Source organism: Helianthus annuus, chromosome 3 (assembly GCF_002127325.2).
Source record: "Helianthus annuus cultivar XRQ/B chromosome 3, HanXRQr2.0-SUNRISE, whole genome shotgun sequence".
NCBI lineage: Eukaryota > Viridiplantae > Streptophyta > Magnoliopsida > Asterales > Asteraceae > Helianthus > Helianthus annuus.
Window position 1 is genome coordinate 30,939,349 of NC_035435.2, and position 5,950 is coordinate 30,945,298.

Sequence of the window (5,950 nt, forward strand, 5' to 3'; positions counted from 1 at the left end):
TTTAGTCCCTGTAAGCGAATTAACTTGTTTTTGCCATACCAGGGCCTTCAAAACTTATTTCTAAGTTATGTAAAGGTTATTTAAGGTATGTTGAGTATATGTTGATGTTCCGGAGTATTTGTTGCATTAAAATGAGTACGTTTACGCACCAGTTTGCGTGTAATTCTCCAGAAAGCGATGTAGAGTTTAAAATCGAACAAAAGTCAAAACATGAAAAATGTAAAACACAACCAAACAGACATTGGGATCAAATAACATTGTTTTATTGATAATTGAACTGTTCATAATGATTACAAGCACAAATGTTACAAAAAGTCACTACAACGCATATTCGCAAAGTTTTTAATCATCACGATTGTTTATACGAAACAAAAGAAAGAAAATATTGGATAAACAAGTGGAAGACGGGTCAGTCGTCCACGTCTCCATCCCCAAGGTCATCACCATCGTCATCATCTTTGTCACTATCCGGGACCTCTTCCAGCTCTTCTTCCTCCTTTTCTAGCTCTTCCTCCGGAACCTCTTCCGGTTCTTCATCTGACTCCTCCTTCGTCTCGGGGGGTGCCGGGGCTGGGGCTGGCTCGGGTGCAGGTGCATGTGGCACTTGCTCTTGGGCCTCTTCCAACTGATGGACCCTCCAATGCAGCATATTAATCCTATTACCATGCGAGTCAAGCCTTTCCCTATCTACCCGAGTGTCTCCTATTATAAAACCTTGTACCTCGCGCCCCTTCAAGGCTTCTTCCTTCAAATCAACCGTTCTCCAAAAGAGAACCTGTATCTGCTCTCCTTGAGATCCTACCTGCCCTTCAAGGGTAGCAACTCGTTTCTGTAGTGACTGATTCTGTTCCATTAGGATCTAGTTTTGCTCTACCAACATCTGGTTATAATCCCTAAGAGCCTTTATCACAGCAGACTCGGTTTGGGCGCTGATCTGATTAACTGGCAGTGCATGCGTAGGTCGGGAGGACGACTCCCCGCCCTGCACGAGTCTCTTTCGATAAGCCGCTCGCGTCTCCACTTGACGCGGGGGTGAGTGAGTAGCAGCGGGTGCCTTCCCTGGCGCCCGGGGCTGGTCGGATGATGTGGATGACGTAGAGATGCCTGTCGAGTTAGTGACGTAACACACGTTAAATAAAAGAATACACATTTACGGAACACTAAAAGAAGACGTCGACACAAGAGTGTGGGAAGAAGAAAGAAAAATATGACAGAAAAGCGTAAATGCATAAGGTTTCATGCAAGCAGTTGTGTGTCAAAGAGAGCACATTAGGGCTAATAAGGGCAACATACTACTATGTTAACTAAGCATACCATGAGCAACGCTCCATGCAAACGTATACTAACAAATGGGCTAATTAAACATAAATCATACCATCTAAAGTGTTGAGCCTTGCACGTGGAGCGAAGTGTCGTTGTGGATCGTTGAGCACTAAATAGGTTATAGTCTGGTTTTTGTCAAAAAAGATTTTTCCCTTTTGAAAACCAAGTTCACTATAACCAATGGCTCTGATACCAATCTGTCACACCCTCAAAATCTACAAGCAAAGTATTACCACGAGGCGTGTGACTGACCAGGATCAAACCACCAATCATACTGAACATTCAATCAAAGTAAAGTAAAGTAAAATAAAACCATAGCAAACCAAATGCTTAAACTTCACCAAACCAAAATCCAAAACCAAATTTAAAAGTTATCGGAAGCGTAAATTTTAAAACCCATAAATAATTCAAAACATAAAATTTAATGTTAGGAACCCCACAGTAGGTTCCTTGCACAACGATCACTCCGCATGCAAGCCCCTGCCATGTACCTAATGACCTGCAAAGCATGTGGTAACGTGTCAACAAAAGGTTGGCGGGTTCACAGTTGGCTGTCTGTTTTAATGTTGTTCCAAGAACCATAAGTTGTTTCCAAAAACCAAAAGTTGTTAATTTCCTTGTTCCCATAACCATATACCATGGGGGCTACCCCATGTGGTAAACCATTAGACCCGTTACCATATCGACTACTGACTTAAGTCATGTTTGAGTGCCCTGCATCAATGTCTATCATCATTGACTAAGTGCCCTAGTACATTAGTCCACTCCCGTCCTCTGCGGCACGGTGTGAGGCTTGTCAGACCTTATAGCGCTGTTTAACTAATGACCCGTTCGCCAATCGCCCGGCGATTAAGTCGATATAAAAATGAGGGACTTCATGATAGAGTTGTTGTCTAGTAAGTTTAAGGTTGTTGTCCTACCCAAGGAGGACGGAGGTACGTATTCTACAGAAGGAGAATACGCAGATTATATCCCACCTGAGGGGGATAGTTGTTATTTAACCTATTCCCAAACCACCGGGAATCCCATGCTTTGAAAAAAGTGTGAACTCACCTTTGGTTGCTCGGTTGGACTCTTAAAAATAGCTAACAGTCAGGGTTGGTCAATCATGTCCTAGTATGATTACAGTTTAGTCCATTAGTGGTTTCAAATAGAGTACAAAGTTCCTACATGCATCTACCACATAACATGCACTCACTTTGAAAGTTCACACCCATACATACATTTCACCTATAACTACTCAAGAGCAAGCACACGATACTTCACATAACGTTTTCGTTGACATATAACAAGTTGGATCATTATCAGATAACATAACCGACATTTAGACACGCAAATCACTACTTATATTTTTTCAGCTTTAATATCCAAAACTGGTCTATTTTTCGGGTATTTTAATATAATAGTTAACTTGTTTAAAAAATTTCCAAAATTTTATAGAATGTTCTAAACGGTCCACATATCGTTGTGTAAAAATCTCAGGACTCAATTCGTTAACAATTATTTTATAAAAATCATTTACCGGGCTGAACTCAGATTCGTCACTTTCTGACTGTAATCCACGGAAAATTCATTTAAAATTCATCGTAAGTCCGATTGACGAAGTTCCAGTTGGAGAATTACAACGAATTCCAGATTTCAAGTTATGAAGAAAAATATAACACACATTTTCTGCAGAAAAACGCAGCTTTTGCTGCTGTACAAAACGGACCTTTAAAAATAGAAAATGACCTCAAAAAAATATAATTCCAGCGCCATTTGAAGCGTTTTTCAAAAACGTATAATTTTGACTTTAGAAAATCAATTTTTCGATTTATAACCGTCCGTTTACAGCCACCTGAAGTTGGTTGTTTTCGTCAATCAGCATGCTGTTTTACATTTAAACGACACCAAAACGCATGTAAACGACCCCGACTCTTCCTAATAAAAAATCACAGTAGGTTAATCATCGATTATCACCTAACCGTATCAATAATCACAAAACCCTAGGTATAAGACATCATGATTTTCACCAAAAACGCAGCCATTGATCATGTATGCATGCATATCATCAATGAATTCACACAATCGCATAAATAACCGAAACAAATCATGCAACAACAAAACCCTAGCATAACAACTAAAAATCACAACCATCTTTATACCAATTTACACCATGAATCATAATCTAAATCAAGAATACTAACATCGGAGCAAGAGAAGGGATTACGAGGAAGAAGGAGGTAAATCAAGAAGCTGAACAAGAGTAGGGTTTGCGCACAGGGGGGGTCTCCTGGTCGACACACACAAGGGGTATTAGGGTTTTTGATTTCTAATTTCTTGATCCATGCATACGTATATATTAGAACACAAGGGAAATTGGGCTTAATGGGTTTCAAGGAACAAGAGGTGTGGGTTTGGGCTTTAGGTTTCGAATAAGGGGACTTGGGGTGGGGGTTCGGGCCTATAAGTGGCGCAAGAAAGGGAGGGGTGGGTTTGCTAAGTGACAGTTTTGCAAGTTTCACGGAATAATTAATTGAAACGTTTCGTATCGCAAGACAATATGTTACAACGCTTCGATTCACAAAATAACGTATTCCAATATCTCAGTTTCAGGTTTCGGTTTCCCGTATTTCACCTTACACATTACCAAGTTCGGTAATTATTCAAGAAAATAATCAAACAACACATTCAATTCACATAACTTACGTGTAATTACAAAGCAAAGCAAAGCGAAACGTAAAAAGGATTTATACGAGTTGTCACATCATCCCCAAGTTGAAAGAAATTTCGTCCAGAAATTTAGCACATAGTCACTGGAGAAGCTTGTTGTGTTGTGCGTTTTCCTGGGGTCACATAATCTTAAGAAGTGTTTAGCTGATGAATCACTGGTAGTACCTGTTCAGGACATAGTGGTAAACAAAAAATTAAAGTTCGTTGAAAAAGCTCTGCAAATAGAAGATAGAAAGATTAAGAATCTTAAACATAAGAGGTTAATTCTGGTCAAAGTAAAATGAGATTCAAAACGAGGACCAGAATATACATGGGAATTAGAATCAGAAATGAAACGAAAATATCCTTACTTGTTCCCGTAAATCTCGAGGACGATATTTAAAACAAGGTGGGGAGGATTTAACAACCTCTAGAATTTCAATTACCCACTCCTAAAATGCATGTTAAGGAACCCCGAGGGAAACCCCGAACTCCTACGGTGCGACCCGAATTGAAAAACAGACGAAAGTAGTAACAAGGACCCCCGGAGACTCATGCGGAGATCCCCTAAATCTCCCGCAACGCGCGGCAAGTGATCTAAACGCGTGTGACTTCAATTTTATGAGTGTCCAGCCTATAAACATAACAAGGCTACCCTAGGCTAGGTGGGTGTCTCCCGTGACACGCGGAATGAACCCAGGAGGATGGCATGACGCGCGGGGCCGGTCCAATTTGGGTATAAATCCCTCAGTCTGGGACAGGGTTAGTTTGCTCATTTCGATCGAATTTTTCATTCGATATACTTCTCGAATCTCCGTTTCTCTCAATTAAAGCCTAAAAATCCTGAAACTCTGCTTCGATATTAGGGTAATAACTCTATCACTGACACGGTACTATATCCAATCGATTGAAACCGATCCAACAGATGTTTAAGTGCTGCCGGTACCTGGCTATACTTTGTCATTTGTTGTAGGTTTTGATCTTGTGATTATCGTTAAAGTTTCATTGATTTAATACACTAATACATGTGCATTGTGTGTTTAATTAGGTATACTAAAGCTTTAAACCAGTAGGCAAAAGCTATCAACCAAAACCTGCAAAGTGAGTCATTCTTTCTTTTTATCAAAATGCTTTCAAAACCCTATTTTGTTTCCAATTTGTTATTATAGTGATTAAGATTTTGTATTCTTCAATTACTACCGGTATGCGGGGTTTTGTATACACTACTTAATAAGCTTCACTAGTTGAGAGAATGATCAACAGTGAACCATAGTCACAGATCCGAGGTACGGGTCAGGGGCTGTGACATCCTCTGTTCTACGGTCTGAATCAAGGCTTGGTCATATTCCTTCATCCTATGTTCTACGGTTTGATTTCGAGTCGTCATTTTGAAGAAACTTTTCAAAATCAACGATGAATTTGAACCAAATTCGATGAAATTGACCGAACAATGGCCAGTTTGAACTAAAACAAAAAGAAAATTGAAATGAATTGGATGAAATTGATCAAACAATTGATCAATCTCAGGCTATTTACCGGTCGTACACACGTTATATTATACAACAAAAAATCACGCACGTTATACAACAAAAATCACGCACATTATATATACCGGTCGTATGCATCGTACGTTAAACCAAATTATATTTTACACTTTTCATATATATATATATATATATTGAAATTTGAATATAAATTGTAAACAAAAAATAAAACCAAAGAGAATATACATAATGAGAATTTGTAAAAATAAAGTTTGTAGCTAAATTTGTTGCAAAAACTTTACAAAATAAGTAGCAAAATTCTTATAAAATTTGTAGCAAAAAGTTAATAAATTTATATCAAAATCCGTAACTAAATTACATATGGGAAGCAAGAATCGTAGCAAAACTTTAGCAAAACTGTAGCAAAAAAACTTCGTAGCTAATAATCCGTA